Source organism: Loxodonta africana, chromosome 11 (genome assembly GCF_030014295.1).
Source record: "Loxodonta africana isolate mLoxAfr1 chromosome 11, mLoxAfr1.hap2, whole genome shotgun sequence".
Lineage (NCBI taxonomy): Eukaryota > Metazoa > Chordata > Mammalia > Proboscidea > Elephantidae > Loxodonta > Loxodonta africana.
The window spans coordinates 106917764-106935961 of NC_087352.1; the positions used below are offsets into that span (position 1 = coordinate 106917764).

Consider the following 18198-nt stretch of genomic DNA (forward strand, 5'->3'; position numbering starts at 1 on the left):
ACCGTAAACTGAAAAAGTGATCAAATAGTAAAACAAAGTAAAACGAATAAAGCACGGTGAAGCACAGACCTCCCCAAAAGTAAAAGGATCATTTAGATTCTTGGCACCTAAGAAGGGATTGGTCTACCTAACAATAAAAGAACTGGGCTCAAGTAGATGAGACTGGATATCTGGGGTAACTGTATTTCATTTTCTTCATTCCTCAAGAAACTTGCATTCAACTGTATTTAAATAATTTTTAACATTTAACTATGTTTAGGTTAAGTGCTAAAAGTATTTAAATACAGTTGGAATATTTCAACTCTTTATTTAACGGACACCAATAAAGATACTTCATTACTTAGAGTATGTTATAACAACAGTTTAGAATCAGTTCCAGTTTGTAAAAGCAAAAATCTATAGATTTGAATGTATGCTAATTTAAATATGTGGTGCACAAAATTTAACCTTCTAGAAGTTAGGTGAGAAAGGAAAACCTAGAGGATGTGGGAGTGAAAGCGCATGCTGAACCCCAAACAGACAGCTCTCAGGGCAGAAACCAAACAAACCCTATAAACCCCCTGTGTGATGTTTAATGCTGGAGAACACATCCTACTACAAGCTGCCACCCTCAAGGAAATCTGTACTAAATATGCACTCTTCCCGTTTTTTAAGCTGAAAACTGTTTCAATTATCTCCATGTGAAAGAAAATGTTAAATGGCTTTAGTTCACACATAATTTATCAGGGATGTTTCTGCTGGAATGAACCCAAGACCTCTGAGAATATTACATGTCATTTGCCTACAGGAAAAACTAAGACCTCGTTATGGTAAACCACATACACTAGTGTTCTCAGAAAGATGTCAGCAAGCACTTTTTTTTTAAGCAGTTACTTTTTAAAAATAGTTTAATCACCCTTTAACTGTCTGTCTGGGGTTATATTATGTGAGATAGAAAATAAGTCAGCTACCTAATCAAGAAAATTAAGACTATGTACCTATTAGATGACACATACCAAGAAAATAATGCACGTCTTTGCAATGCTGAACAATCTCTAAAATTCAAGTTGCACTAAAATGTAATACCAAAGAAATGTATTTCCTGATGCTGTAATCACAGACCACAAACCCCAAATGCTAATCATACTCCTTGCACGAATGCAAACAGCACGTGAGCCAACACAAAGAGAGGATCCATAAAAACAGGGAAGTTCCTCCCAGTATGCCGGGAATCTGGTCATCAAACATACTGCCATCGGAGATGTCCACAGCTGCAATGAAGACTTCAGCAGTTTGGTTTTAAGGAGTATTTGATACCCTGCCCTCACAGTAATTCTCCATCTCTCACTGAAAAGCGTACCTCAGGCCCTGGGGCTACTGAACCTCACCAGCCTGGGAGTGTCTTGCACAGCCTGGCCCCACGCAGGGACCCTGCTTTCCATCTAACAGTCGTTTATGTAGAGTCACAATAAAAGCAGAGAGACAATCAATTCGCTTAGGACAAAAATTTTAAAAACACCCAATCTTTTTTTTTTTTTAATCGTTAGATATTTAACTCATCAATTCTATTAAAAAGATTAATAAACTTAAAGTGTACATAGCTTTTTGATTCAGAAGAAAATCTGTGCAGAGAAAAAAGAGATTTCTGGTATTAACTAAAACACATCACCTTAAAATAACTGTAGTGCGATGAGTTTCTCTTTATATATGGCCTTTCTGGCCCTAGGTTTATAGTTCTGCCAAGATGATTTGCCAGGCCACAGTCTTGCAAAGGGGTTGGTTAGTCTGCTATGCAAATAAGGTACAGAAAACCCCTGTAGGGGTTAGGCAGTTTATTATGCAAATAAGATGTGGGGACTGGACAGTTTATTATGTAAACTAGGTACCTGTGGCCTACTGAGAGGATTGGTCATCAGTTCGTGGTCTTGGTGGGAGGAGTAGGCTTATAATGCTAATCCCACCGAGATCGAGGGGGACCTCACTATCATCAAGAGGAATAAGCTGGAGTGGAACATGTCCTTTGGACCCATGGTTGCTGTGCTGAGAAACTCCTAGACCCAGGAGAGAAAGAAAGCTAAACACTGGAGATGGTGCAAGATGGCACAAACAGCAGGAGACCACGGCTATACCGCTGCGGTGGGCTTCCCAACGTATGGAGCAAGAGAGCTGAGCACACCTTCAGGCAGGGATTTTGCTGGCAGAGTAGGGTACCTCCACGCGCTTGACAGCGAAACCAAAAAACCTGGACGCTTGCCTGAGCGTGAACTGATGGCAGAGGCCAGCCCACACCTGCCTGAGCGTGAACTGATGGCAGAGGCCAGCCCACACTTGCCTGAGCGTGAACTGATGGCAGAGGCCCAGCCCACACTTGCCTGAGCGTGAACTGATGGCAGAGGCCAGCCCAAGCGGGGACCAGCCTGCTGCGTGGCCAAGAAGGAGCTGAAGGCTGTCTTGATTGGAAGCTGTCCTGACTTACGAAGTATATCCTGTCTCCTGAGTGTTCCTGGTACTTCCAACATGATCCTGGTCCCAAGTTATAGCGTGTTACTCAAAAAACTGTATGTCTATGAGTTCTGTGTGGTCATTGCAATGAATTATTGAATCCAACAGAGAAGAAGAGTGTTGTGGGGAGGGTGGTTGGTGTCTGAGATGGTGAGGGGGTTGGAGAGTGGAGGTATGTTTGACATTTACCGCATAAGAATCATCACTGGGCTGCTGTTGATCACGATTCTCATCTCTCTTCATAAAGTTAGACAGCTTCTGACACTGCTAGCTTACAATAACTATCTATAAAGATAGTCACCATATACATTTCAGGAAGTGAAACTATCCACGTCTTTTTACCAAAAACTGTGACTTTATGATTTATAGTCTCTAGCAGAGATAAGAGAGGACACTGCCTCTTCTCCAATTAAAAATCACCTGATGTACAGTTCAAAATATCTGTGAATCGAACATGAGAGCTGACGCCTGCCAAGGAACATGTTCTCTTTCAACCTGGGAGTCAACTGTTCTCCTTCCCTGCCCCATTACCATCAGTTGGTCCAAAATCTGTGAGCTGATCGTCAGAATATTTCAAACCAAACTTTTGATTTCTGAATTAAAAAAAAAAATACAAAGTCACATGCTTTCCCCTCTTCTATGGTTTACCCTCCCCAGGACAATCTGAAATAAAATTAGTACAAGTGACAGAGCCCCATAACCTCTGGGCACCAAGTAAGCCCCAAAGCCCACAGCACTTTATCATCATTCTAAGTATATGGTCATTTCCCTCTTTCCTAACTTTTAAAGGATCCAGGAGAAGGAGAAAAAACGAAGATAGTTCAAACTATACTGCATGACACACCACAAAGGCAACAAAACCACATTTCCATAGGAAATCTTACTTCTCGGCATCTATTAACAACAGCCAACTACCTGCCTGTCAGTTTGTCATAATGTGGTGGTTTGTGTATTTCAAATACTAGCAGGGTCACTTGTGGTACACAGGCTTCCGCGGAACACCAGACTTTGACGAGAAAGAAAGGCCTGGAGATCTACCTACAAAAATTAGTAATGAAAACCCTCTGGATTTCAACAGCATATTATCTGATATAGTGCTTATCTTCCAAGATAAGCAAACATACCAAAGATCATGAGGATCAGGGGATGTTTTGTACTGTTGTACATGGGATCGCTATGAGCTGGTGCCAACCAGATGGCAACTAACAATAACAACATTGAACACCAGTAGCAGAACTATCAAGAATATACAATTTTTTTCTATAGGTCATCCTCTACTCTTAATTCTTGTCACCAAATGAATGAAGAAATGCAATACCAACTATACTTCCAATAGAAATGTGGTTTACAAGGTGAATAAAAACTAAGCAAACTTCTAGTGTAGGCTCCCTACACCTCCCACCCACAGTGTTTTCTAAGAAATGGTTCCATCTCAAGAAATGACTCACCCTAGCCTGGCCTGGGCTGACAACACAGATTAACTTTCTCTTTCAATACTGTCATGAAGCCCTGGTGACGCAGTGGTTAAAGCACTTGGCTGCTATCTGAGAGGTCGGCGGTTCCAACTCACCATCTATCAGTGAGATAAAGATGTGGCAGTCTGCTCCCGTAAAGATTATAGCCTTGGAAACCCTATCGGGCAGTTCTACTATATCCTATAGGGTCACTACGAGTCAGAATTGATTTGAAGGCAACCCACTTTTTTGTTTTTGTTCAATACTGTCATAGGTTGTGTGTTTGTTTTTTTTTTTTTTTTACACTCCCCACTGATTTCACCTGGTTTCTCATTATTGTAAAGATATTCTCTTGCAAAGTCTTTCAGGTTAAACAGGGAAGATTCACATTCATCATAACTACTCTCAACAGGTTACAACAGGGCAGAGATCAAGAATAATTAACTATAAACTGAATAATGAGAAGACAGATTCTAACACTACAGCATTAATGATTGAGTTTCCCCCCTTTGATTCTCCTGTTCTCAATCAGGGGTAAACAGTAAGTTTTCAAATAATAATGTCTATACTTACATGGTGCTTCCCTGGCAAGAACTCAAGGCATTTTATAGAGCAAGGTCAACCCTCTTCATTACTACAGGTAAAATAGTTCAGGAAAAAATACATAAATTTTCTTTCACATATCATGCAATGAGCCAAACTCCTCATGCTAGCAAAGCTAGAACTTAAATCCCTGTCACCATAAGCACTACCATATTAAAGGAGAGGAAACGCGAACTCTTAGGATTCACAGACTTAAATTTTCAGTGGTTTGCTCTGTAAAGGAAATTCTACTTGATGAATGGTTCCTGGTCACCACATAACCAATTACAGCTACTGTACAGGATTATCTAGTGCCCACGATATGCCAGGTACTGTACAACACCTCTCACACGGGTTCCGTCTCTCAATTCTCACAACCCTACGAAGTTATTATCCTAACTGACATTTACTGACACTCAGGGAAGTAAAGCCATTATACAAAGATAACATGGCAGAGAAGCTCCAAAAGGGATTCAAACCTAAGTTTGTGAAATTTAAGAGAGTATATATTTCCCACACTACATTGTTTCTCTCTGCTACATCCCAGTTAGTGCCTGTACCATATTTGACACACCCTAAATTCGTCCTGACGTCACCTTTCACACTGTTCTTCACCACCGGTACCACTTCCACCTTCATCTCTATTACACAAACCTTACTTCCTTGAAGATCCAGCCTACAACTAATCCTTTCTAAGTAGCCTCCCTAATGAAAACCTGTGTACTGGTCTGCTCTTTACATTGTTTAACACCTCCAGCAAGCATGTACACTTTTTAGTCAATGAGCATTCTTAAGCATTTTCAGGGCCAGGAAACAGGGATATAAAGATAAGACATTCTTCCTCTAAAGATTTTTAAAGGGGAAAAACATTTTATACACTGATGAGTGCCAGTACTGTACTTCATTACACTAAGTGTTGATGGAAGGCTGCTTCCCCTGTGGACAACGGAGTAGGGCCCATGAGAGGAGCAGTCTTTCCTATGCAGGTGAAGAAGGGGCAGCGATAGCAGAAGGAAAATGCATAAAGAGATCTGATATGTGATCACTCCCGTGATGGGATCTGCTGAGTAGTACCGGCAGAGGCAGGGCCTGTGGTAGCTCACTGCCCCCTCAGCCTTCATCTCTCTGCCCTCTGCCACCTAGTCCCTCCTGCTCTCCTTGCCACGGCTTTTGCTTGTTCTGGATCCTGCAGCTGGCTTCTGTTCACCTGACCTCCATTTCTTGGGACTTGAGCTAGCAGCTTGCCTGTAGTCTTGCCTGCCAATCTTGAGATTTGCCAATCTTCACAGCCCTGCTCTCTGGCCTGCCGACCTTGGGTTCACCAGCCCTGGCGGCTATGTGAGTCAAAAGCCTCTTTTATGCCCCATGACTTGGGACATTGCAGACTCTAAAAACCACATGAGCCATGTCCTTGATATAAATCTCTCTCTCTCTGTATTTATACGCTTTACTCGTTTTCCTTCTCTAGAGAACCCAGTCTAAGACAGGCTGCCTCTTGGTCTATGTACCAGTTCCTCATGAACACAATGGAATTCCCACTCTTCTCAATTTTATCCATAATTTTTTATGATCCACACAGTCAATAAAACACAGGTAAACATCCTTCTGGTATTCTCTGCTTTCAGCCAAGATCCATCTGACATCAGCAATAATATCCCTCATTCCATGTCCTCTTCTGAATCCAGCTTGAATTTCTGGCAGTTCCCTGTCAATGTGGTGCTGTAACTGCTTTTGAATGATCTTCAGCAAAATTTTACTTGTGTATGATACTGTTTGATAATTTCCACATTCTGTTGGATCCCTTTTCTTTAGAATGGGCATAAATATGGATCTCTTACAATTGGTGAGCCAGGCAGCTGTCTTCCAAATTTCTTGGCACAGACAACTGAGCACCTCCAGTGCTGCATCTGTTTGTTGAAACATCTCAACTGGTATCCCATCAATTCCTGAAGCTTTGTTTTTCACCAATGCCTTCAGCACAGTTTGGACTTCTTCCTTCAGTACCATCAATTCTTGATCATACGTTACCTCCTGAAATCATCATATGCTATCCTGATCAATTCTTTTTGGTACCGAGGGGAGATTAAAGGGATCTAAAGATGTGGACTCTGATACTTGCTCTGGCTGTACCAGCCAAATACTAGCTGTGATTTACACAGAAAAGAGTAATCCACTCCTTTAGAAATATTAGTATTTGTATTACTTAGATACTACAACCATGTGATAATAGCCAAGCCACTTGCCCTCCTGAGGTCTTGACTTCTTGTCTGTAAGAGAAATGGTTGGACTGGGTCACTCCTCAATTATTCTTACTGACAGACCCTCATTTATACCCAAATAGTGTCATATACAAAATTTCTTGGTAATTTGTATTTGATCTTAAAAATTTACAGGAATTTAAAAATCCTATTTCATTGTATCTATATGTCTGTGTATATATACACACTCATGTATATATATATATATAGATATGTTGGGTGTGTGTATATATAAACATGTACATACACACACACAACACAGACAAAACTCACTGGTAATACCTGTCTTAGTCAACTGGTGCTGCTATAACAGAAATACCACAAGTGGATGGGTTTAACATAAACCCAATTAATTTTCTCACGGTCTAGTAGGTGGAAGTCCAAATTCAGGGCATCAGCTCTGGGGAAAGCCCTCTCTCTCTCTCAGCTCTAGAGGAAGGTCCCTGTCCATCTCCCCCGGGACTAGGACCTTCTCCGCACAGGAACCCTGGGTCCAAAGGACATGCTCTGCTCGGCACTGCTTTATCAGTGGTATGAGGTCACCATTCTCCGCTTGCTTCCCTTTCCTTTTTTTCTCTTGAGAGATAAAAGGTGGTGCAGGCCACACCCCAGGGAAACTCCTTTATATTGGATCAGGGATGTGAGCTGGGTAAGGGTGTTACAATCCCACCCTAACCCTCTTTAACATAAAATTACAATCACAAAATGAAGGACAACCAAATAATACTGGAATCAGCCAAACTGATACACACATTTTTGGGGGGATATAATTCAATCCATGACACTCCCAAAATTTTGAGTAAAACTGGTGGTCCTGAAAGATGTGTCATGTTTTACCCTGTCTTTGAGAACTCTTCCTGCACACTTTTGTCCCCGCTCCCCACCCCACCCCCCATCACAAATACTCTAGGGCAGAGCTTACCAACTGCTGAGCAGTGGCGTACACTAGGGAACACCCAGAACTCCAGTCAACAGCTCTCTTATTAGAGGTATGCTCTTGGGAGAGCAGGGCCCTCTCTTGTTTACCATGAATTCCCATGACCTAGCACAGTGCTGTGCCCAGGAAACAGTTCAAGTCTATTAAAATTAGAAACCAGGCAACTGCACTTGTACAAGACACAGACTTCGCTCAAATTTCATTTTACGGGCACTCATTTGTATTACTGTATGCAGCTCCATGCATTTTTATCACATGTAGATTCAGGCAACCACCACCACAATCAAGAAACAGAACTGTCCCATCACCACAAAGATCCTTTGCGCTACCCTTTTACAGCCATACCTTTCTCCACCCCTACGCCATCCCTACCCCAACATCTGTTCTCCATCTCTGTAATTCTGTCATTGCAAGAACGTTACACAAATGGAATCGTACACTATGAAATGTTTTGGGACTGACTTTTTTCACTCAGCATAATTACTTTTAAATAGATCCGAGTTGAGTGTTCGGAGTTTGTTTCTTTTTATTGCTGAGTAATCTTCCATGGTACAAATGTATCATAACTTGTTAACCGCTTACCTACTGAAGGACATTTGGCTTGTTTCCAATTTTTTGGATATTACAAACAAAGCTACTATGGACAGCTTCTGCATGGGCGTAAGGTTGTATTTCTCTGGGATAAATACTCAGGAGTGCAACTACTGGGTTGTACATGGTAAAATGTATTTTTAGTTTTTTTAAGAAACCATCAAACTATTTTCCAGAGTGGTTATACCGTTTTACACTTACATCAGCAATTTCTCTGCATCCTCAGAGTGCTGCTGCTATATATTTTTTGCAGTCTTTCATTTTAAGTTTTATTTACTTTGTAGTTGTTGCAAATATACACAGCAAAACGTACACCAATTCAACAGTTTCTACCTGTACAGTTCAGTGACACTGATTTCTTTCTTCAAATTGTACAACCCTTCTCACCCTGCTTTTCTGAGCTGTTTCTTCCCCGCTAACTTTCACAGTATTAAGTGACGCTGCTGTAGGTGTCTTTTTGTCATTGCTGTCAGTTGCTGTCGAGTGAGCCCATTCTGACTCGTGGTGACCCCATGTGTGCAGCGCAGAACTGCTCCATAGGGCTTTTAAGGGTGTGGCCTTTCAGAAGTAGACTGCCAGCGCACATTTGGGTGGGTTCGAACCGCCAATCTTTCTTCTAGTAGTTGAGTACTTAACCACTTACACCTAGGTGTCTTTTAGATACCTTAAATTAAGCTGCAGAAGTTCCCATCGATTTCTAACTTGCTATGCGTTTTTTTTTTAATCTTAATTTGTTAAAATTGTGACAAAATATAATTATTTTGTTTTTAATCATAAGCAGGAATTGACTTTAATCTTTCTTCATCTGTTGAGATAATCACGTGGCTTTTCTCCTTCACTTTGTTACTGTGGTGAATTACATTTATAAGATTTTCTAAGGTTAAATTACCCTTGTATTTCTGAAATAAACTCAGTATGGTCATGATGTGTTACCTTTTTTATACACTACTGTATTCAGTTTGCTAATCTTTTGTTAGGATATTTGCATCTGTATTCATGAGGGAGATAGCCTTGTAACTTTTATTACTCTTACTGATCTTGTCTGGTTAAATACCTAAAATTAATAAGGGAGTATTCTTTTTCAATTCTATGGACAATCTGCATTACAAGAAATTACAATTTTCCTATACTTGTCTGTAAAAAACCAAACCCAACTCACTGCCATCGAGTCAATTCCAACTCACAGTGACCCTAAAGGATACAGTAGAACTTCCGAGGCTGTAAATCTTTATGGAAGCAGACTGCCACATCTTTCTCCCGAGGAACAGTCTGAGGGTTCAAACTGCTGATCTTTCCATTAGCAGCCAAGCACTTTAACCACTGTGCCACCAGGGCTCCTATACTTGCCTATAAAAGACCTCTAAAATCAGCTGGGCCAGGTGCTTACTTTGTATAAAGATTTTTATCCATTAATTTCTTCGTTAGAGCACCAGTCAGAATTCCTACTTCTTGAGTCGCCTTGGGCTAAGTTGTATCTTTCTAGGAATCTGCTCCATTTCTTCTATGTTTAACACTAGTTGCCATAAAGTTGTTTCCAGTATCCTATTAATTTTTAAATTCCTTTTGCTCTGTATTTATGCTCCTGTCCCCCTGTATTGTTTATATGTATGTTTTCGTTTTCCTGCACAATCTCACCAGAGGTTAATTGTATTATCAAGAAACTAACTTTTTGTTTTGCTTATCCTTTCTACTATATTACTGATTTTTATTTCTGCTTATTTTTTATTATCTCCTTTCTGCTCTTTTTGTTTTTGCTATATTTACTCTAAATTAGGTTAGATGCTTAGCATATTTCAACCTTTTCTGTCTTGTTTTAAAATTCACTCTCTTTAGGTAAACTTGCTGACAATAAAATACACCCATTTTAAGAGCTCAAGGAGCACTGACAAATGTATACACTTGTGTAACTTCCGTCCCACTGCACCAAGTAAAATTGTTTTTATATTTTATTTGTTGTTGTTGAGAATACACACAGCAGAACATACAGCAATTCAACAATTTCTACACATACGATTAAGTGACAGTGATTACATTCTTTGAGTTGTGCAATCATTCTCACCTGCCTTTTCTGAGCTGTTCCTCCTCCATTATCAAAAACTCACCACCCCGTTTCCTATCTAATCTTGAGTTGTCAATTTGATAACCTTTTAAAATATAAATACTTAAAACAATATATTTTCTGCAAAGTACTTTTTCTACTGTTTTATGCAAGTTTTTACTAATTTTTACTATTAATAAAAATATATATTACATCCAGTTTCCATGCAAATTTTGATCAGCAGTGTGAAATAAAATTAAAAATAGGCATTCTTGATATTAAGGGGTTTCTCTTACCCATAAGCCAAAAAAAAAAAAAAAAAAGCCCAACCCCAAACTGCAAAATTATTCTCATCTTGACTGCTGTTTTGTTAACTTGTTTCCCACCCAAAACTGCTAACCTACTCTGCAGCATTGTTATTTTTTTTTTCCAGATTAAAGGACGCAGTCAAAAACAAAGCCAGCACCTCATTATTTAATGAGAAAGACTGTATCCTTCCTTTAACTTCAAGGGGTCTTGTGGCTACAAATGTAAACAGTTAGACTTCTCAGTGTCATTTTTTAATGCTAAATCAGTAACTGTGAAGTGCTACTCTGTAACCATGGAAATCTGCATTCATTAGCAAAAAAAAAAAAAAATTGTATTTAACACTCTAAAATCTCCAGGCCCCAGGAACGTTCTTCTTCTTGTAGGGAGAGATGCTGCCCCAATTTGCAAATCGATTATTAAATCAAACAGGAAACAAATATTGTTTTATTTTGAGCTTATTCAGAAGTTTATTTTTAACATTTATTTTCTGATGTCAGAAAGGGGACTCGAACTTTTTTTCCCCAAGAACTCTGGATTGTCAAGCTGAATCAGGTGTGGTACCTAATAAGCGTATTTGCTTATCTGCCTTTCTCCTTTCCCATCATCTGGATAAGTCTCTTGAGCCCAGCACATGCTTTTCAGTGTTGCTCTTTGAGATTTCTTCGATTTCTCTTTTCTTTTGGGCTAAGTCCTGGTTTTTCATTCCAAAACTGGGTTTCAGTTCCAAATCTTGACAGAGTCGCCACATCTATTACTGGGCACAGGATGGACAGTAAAAAGCCACCAGAATGTCCACCGCTCAAAATCAAGTCTCAGGTGTCAGGATAAACTGGTCCTGACTAGGATTAGTTTACCCTCATCTGCCGTAAGACAATACTCATGTAACGTGCAAGCTATTCTTAGGAAAAAATTTCCAAGGCTTTTAAGTTTATTAAAAATTTCTCAAAGACTCCTACACACTATAAAAGGTGGCATTCAGAAAAAGGCCCTGCTGGAACACCAGTAGGTTTCATGTTCTAAAAGTATGAACCCAGGGCATGTCTTTTCTTGTGTCAATGGAGCGATGTTACTAAAGATAGTCCAGATTTTCAATGGCCTGCATGGGGCTCTTTTTCATTAGATAAAATTATTCATCCTAGAAGTAAAAGGAATAAAGTCTACAAAGCAAAATCAATGGAACATATATTCTGATTGATACTCACAATCTACAATACAGAAAAATGAGAATGAAATAGTAACCCTAAAAAATTCTATCAAAAACCCAAGACTCTTTGCAGAAATCGAATGAAAAGATCAAAGCTTTGCAATCTAAAATTTCTCCACTCATCACACAATACAACTTCTCCTCATTCTTTTCTGTATCCATCGCATCCTCCCACACCTAGTTCCACTTTAACTTTTCTTAACAAACTCCCTTTCTGCAAAGTGGAAAATATCCAACAAACGCCTTCTAAAATACAACCCTGAACATCCCAAGGGTCGCAGTCAAAAACTACCGTCGCCCCATGGACGAAGGCTGAATTACAAGGGATTATGAAAGAAGTCCCTAAGCCTCGCGAGGAACCACAAAAATTTTATGATGAATTTAGAATTTTTATTGACCTAACCTGTATCAATTCATATACACGCTTCTGGGACCAGGGGAAGCTGGAAGATGGATAAAAGAGGCAAAATGGGAAAACCTTGATAAGGATATAAAAGATTCTACCACCCTAACCAATCAAGAGGCCCCCCCCCAAAAAAAAACACTAACGAAATTGCTCGAGATTTATCAGATGCTATGCGATACACAGGGCTTTTCCTCAGAAAATACACTGGTCAATAATTTAATTCTGCCAGCAAAAAAAGGAGGAAGCTGGTATTTTAAAGAGAGATTTGAGTGTATTTTCTGCAAAACACTCATGCTTGTCCCCGATGACCATATTTTTTCACAAACAGCGCGCCCACATAAATAATGTATGCACACAAAAACGACAAATTATGTTAGGAGGCTGTGGCACAGCGTGCCCATGCACACTGTGCGTTGTCTCGTGACATTCCCAGAAGTGAATTTTGGCCTCATTCACCTTCATACTGTAGTCTGAAATTGTTGCTTTTGATCATACTTGTATAATAAAGATATAAGCCATGGTCAAAAAGTCATGCATCAAGTTTGGTAGTACCCCACGAATCAGAAAATAAACAATTGAAACTGTGTGTCTGTTCCTATTAAGTTGATAATTACATCCCCACAACTTCTGGGTCGACTGGAATCTTGAAGCTGGTCCATAAATCATGTGCTGTCAGCTGGAAGCACAGACAAAGCGAAGCCTGCACGAGCACTAATGGCATTGAGTAGCTATCGATAGGAATCTCGATTCCATCTGCACTGGCATTATCACAGTCAACTTTCAACTCTAGCTTTTAATTTAAGGAGTAGACGAAGCAAAACACAATGAACGAATAAACAAAAACGGCCTATTTTAAGATGAAAACACAATTTCTTCTGGTGACTTTTGATTTCAAAGACATTGATCATTAAAAATTATTTTTCAGTTTAAGATTTATGAAAGCATAATTCTTACTTACAAATTTCTAACTCATCATGTATTCATACTCTTTGGTTTCAACCTGGCATCCCACTGCTATCATGAGCCCATTCACTTTGCCACTGGCTCCACTTGGTTTAGGGAAATACCTGCCTTAAATGAAGTTTCCATGAGATTTTTTCCATGAGTTTTATCCCGGTAACATTAAATTTGTTGGACAGGAAAAAAAAAAAAAAACTGAAATCGAAGCCAGCAACATGTAAAAAAAATATTAGTGTAGAGGGCTTATGAAAATAACGTTCAGGGGTGTGTTGCAGAGTTTGCAAAAAAAAAAAAACACGTATAATGCACGTTATTTGTGTAAAAATACAGTATACTGGCCTTAATAGCCCTGTTTGTAAATGTCTTAAAATCAGAACTCAGCAGGCTGATTAAAAAAAATATAAACTACAGCAGGAAGCCGCACCCTTAGATGAGCTCCTAAAACTTGCTGGACATTGTGAAGATACTCAGAAACACAAGTAGGAAAAAAGGTCAAATAGATGGTACTGCAAGTGTAGCAGCTGCAAGGGCCAAACCAGGAACTGAGGACTGATGGGTTTCCACTTCCATCCAAATCTGGACCATCTGTTAAGCCGGATTTTCGGGGAAGCCTCAAAACCTACCGTTTGCCAAATCACCACTTCAGAAAAAGCAGTGTCTGTATTATAAGCCATTTTGTCACTGGAAAAGAACTGCCCTAAGCTGCATTCTTCTCAAGGTCCTGCAGCCGCACCCAAACAAATACTTGATTGAAAATGGAGGTGCTCTGAGGAAGAAAACAGGGATCTGATCCCCGTCATTACATTAGACAACGAGGCAGAAACACAAACGGTGAATCAGTGAGGAGCCCTGTACCACATTAGTTGACACTGGTGCCTCCATCTCAACCCTTAACCCCTTATTTTTATATCAAAAGCTGTCTCAAAATAAAAATAAATTAACAATAGTACAGGGTACAAAGGACACTCAGAAGGTCCTGTTATCTGAACTCATTCCAAAACAACTGGGACCATTTTCAAAAGAACCATCTGGGGCACTTCTCTTTGGCACCCAGGTTTCAGTAGGGATTCCATTTGCTTTATTCAAGCACTCACTTTAGACTGGGTCCAAAGGAAATCAGATAGAGTCTGAGAAAGAAATGAGTTCAGCCCAGTCCAAAGGGTCTGAGACCTCGCCATGTGGGACTCCAGCAAGTTAATACGTTTAAAAATTATGGACTGAGAACCTGTTTTTCTGTCAAAATGGGTCAACCTTACCAAAGACAATGGGGAACTGCAGTAGCCAATTTGTGGAACTGGGTTCCCATTAACTTTGTTTTGTGTTATGCTGTTTGCAAGTGTTGGCTGTCTAAAAATGTTGACTGCAATAAAAAGGGGAATCACAGGGCAGAACAAAAGCACAGGCCCTACGAGCCTCTAGTCTGATCCGGCCGGACAGACCGGCGAGTTTGCAGTTCTGACTGGACCAGTGTCCATCTGGGCAAACAGTGCTGTTGTTGCTGTTAGGGACCGTCGAGTCGGTTCCAACTCACAGTGATCCTATGCACAACAGAACAAAACACTGCCCGGTCCTGAGCCAGCCTTACCATTGTTGTTACGCTTGAGCTCATTGTTGCAGCCACTGTGTCAATTCACCTCATTGAAGGTCCTCCTCTTTTCCGCTGACCCTGTAACTTTGCCAAGCATGATGTCCTTCTCTGGGGACTGATCCCTCCTGATATATCCAAAGTACGTAAGACACAGTCTCACCATCCTTGCTTTTAAAGAGCATTCGGATTGTACTTCTTCTAAGACAGATTTGTTCGTTCTTTTGGCAGTCGATGGTATATTCAATATTCTTCGCCAACACAACAATTCAAAGGCATCAATTCTTCTTCAGTCTTCCTTATTCATTGTTCAGCTTTCACATGCATACGATGCGAATGAAAATACCAGGGCTTGGGTCAGGCGCACCTTAGTCTTCAGGGTGACATCTTTGCTCTTCAACACTTTAAAGAGGTCCTTTGCAGCAGATTTACCCAATGCAATGCGTCTTGATTTCTTGACTGTTGCTTCCATGGCTGTTGACTGGATCAAAGTAAAATGAAATCCTTGACAACTTTCATCTTTTCTCCGTTTATCATGATGTTGCTCATTGGTCCAGTCGTGATGATTTTTGTTTTATGTTGAGGTTCAATCCATGCTGAACGTTGTGGTCTTGGATCTTCATCAGTAAATGCTTCAAGTCCTCTTCGCTTTCAGCAAGCAAGATTGTGCCATCTGCATAACACAGGTTCCTCCAATCCTGATGTCCCGTTCTTCTTTATACAGTCCAGCTTCTCTTATTATTTTCTCAGCATACAGACTGAATAGTATGGTGAGAGAATACAACCCTGACGCACACCTTTCCTGACTTTAAACCAATCAGTATTCCCTTGTTCTGCCTGAACAATTGCCTCTTGTTCGATGTAAAGGTTCCTCATGAGCACAATTAAGTGTTCTGGAATTCCCATTCTTTGCAATGTTATCCATAATTTGTTATGATCCACACAGGCGAGTGTCTTTGCATAGGCAATAAAACACAGGTAAACATCCTTCTGGTATTCTCTGCTTTCAGCCAGGATCCATCTGACATCAGCAATGATATCTCTGGTTCCACATCCTCTTCTGAAACTGGCCTGAATTTCTGGCAGTTCCCTGTTGATACACTGCTGCAGCCATTTTTGAATGATCTTCAGCAAAATTTTGCTTGCGTGTGATGTTAATGATATTGTTCTATAATTTCCACATTCGGTTGGATCACCTTTCTTGGGGATAGGCATAAATATGGATCTCTTCCAGTCAGTTGGCCAAGAAGTTGTCCTCCATGTTTCTTGGCATAGACGAGTGAGCACCTCCAGTGCTGCATCTGTTTGCTGAAACATCTCAATTGATATTCCTTCAATTCCTGAAGCCTTGTTTTTTGCCAATGCCTTCAGAGCAGCTTGGACTTCTACCTTCAGTACCATCGGTTCCTGATCATATGCCACCTCCTGAAATGGCTAAACATCGACTAATTCTTTTTGGTATAATGACAATGTGTATTCCTTCCATCTTCTTTTGATGCCTCCTACATCATTTAATATTTTCCCCATAGAATCCTTCACTATTGCAACTCGAGGCCTGACTTTTTCCTTCTGTTCTTTCAGCTTGAGAAACACCAAGAGTGTTCTTCCCTTTTGGTTTTCCATCTCCAGCTCTTTGCACATGTCATTATAATACTTTGTCTTCTCGAGAGGCCCTTTGAAATCTTCTGTTCAGTCCTTTTACTTCATGAATTCTTCCTTTTGCTTTAGCCGCCTGACGTTCGAGAGCAAGTTTCAGAGTCTCCTCTGACATCCATCTTGGTCTTTTCTTTCTTTCCTGTCTTTTCAATGACCTCTTGCTTTCTTCAAGTGTGATGTCTTTGATGTCATTCCACAACTCGTCTGGTCTTCGGTCACTACTATTCATGCATTAAATGTATTCTTCAGATGGTCCCTAAATTCAGGTGGGATGTACTCAAGGTCATATTTTGGCTCTCATGGACTTGTTCTGATTTTCTTCAGTTTCAGCCTGAACTTGCATATGAGCAATTGATGGTGTGTTCCACAGTCGGCCCCTAGCCTTGTTCCAACTGATGATATTGAGCTTTTCCATCGTCTCTTTCCACAGATGTAGTCAATCTGATTTCTGTGTGTTTCACCTGGCCAGGTCCATGTGTATGGTCACTGTTTATGTTGGTGAAAGAAGGTATTTGCAATGAAGAAGTTGTTGGTCTTGCAAAATTCTATCATTTGATCTCCAGCATTGCTTTTATCACCAAGGCCATATTTTCCAACTACTGATCCTTCTTCGTTTCCAGCTTTCGCGTTCCAATTGCCGGTAATTATCATGCACCTTGACTGCATGTTCGATCAATTTCAGACTGTAGCAGCTAATAAAAATCTTCTATTTCTTCATCTTTGGCCCTAGTGGTTAGTGTGTAAATTTGAATAATAGTCATATTAACTGGTCTTCCTTGTAGGCGTATGGATATTATCCTATCACTGACAGTGTTGTACTTCAGGATAGATCTTGAAACGTTCTTTTTGACGATGAATGCAACATCATTCCTCTTCAAGTTGTCATTCCCAGCATAGTAGACTGTATGATTGTCTGATTCAAAATGGCCAATACCAGTCCATTTCAACTCACTAATGCCTAGAATATTGATGTTTATGCATTGTTTCATTTTTGACGATTTCCAATTTTCCTAGATTCATGCTTCATACATTCCAGTTTCCAATTATTAATGGATGTTTGCAGCTGTTTCCTCTCATTTTGAGTAGTGCCACATCCGCAAATGAAGGTCCCGAAAGCTTTACTCCATACACGCCATTCAGGTCGACTCTACTTTAAGGAGGAAGACAATGTACCACTGCTGTTCATGAGGTTTTCACTGGATAATGCTTTTCAGAAGTAGCCTGCCGGGTTCTTCTTCCTAGTCTGTCTTAGTCTGGAAGCTCAGCTGAAACCTGTCCTCCATGGGTGACCCTGCTGGTATCTGAATACCGGTGGCATAGCTTCCAGCATCACAGCAACATGCAACCCCCCACAGTATGACAAACTGACAAACATTGCTGTAGGTCACCTATAAAACCAGATGAGATTCTCCTTCCATCTTGTTTTTGTCTTGAGACCGGCTTTAATCCAAAGAGCGTTCTGTCTGATTTTCTGCCTGCCATCAGGTTGGGGGCTTGAAATTGACTGTTGTCAGCTCTCATGGGGTCCTTTAATTCTTAAGTCCTCTCTTCTAGGAAAATCTGCTTCCCATGTGTTTTTGTCATTTCTAACTCTTGTGCTGATTTTTCTAAATGGTATAACTTCACTAAGGATGATCTGGGCCTTCAGTCGGGAAATTCACTTTGGGAAATTCTGATATAAAGTGGTTCATTTAAAAGGCATGCTGGAAGAAAGGATGGGGTGTTCATTTTGATTGG

The 18198-nt window shown here is 40.3% G+C and overlaps 1 protein-coding gene across 5 annotated transcripts in view; it reads right to left on the reverse strand.

Annotated features, from left to right (window-relative positions):
* PTPN2 (protein tyrosine phosphatase non-receptor type 2) overlaps window positions 1-18198 on the reverse strand; it is a 127052-nt gene that overhangs the window by 46139 nt on the left and 62715 nt on the right. The gene's annotated exons all lie outside the window — the stretch shown is intronic.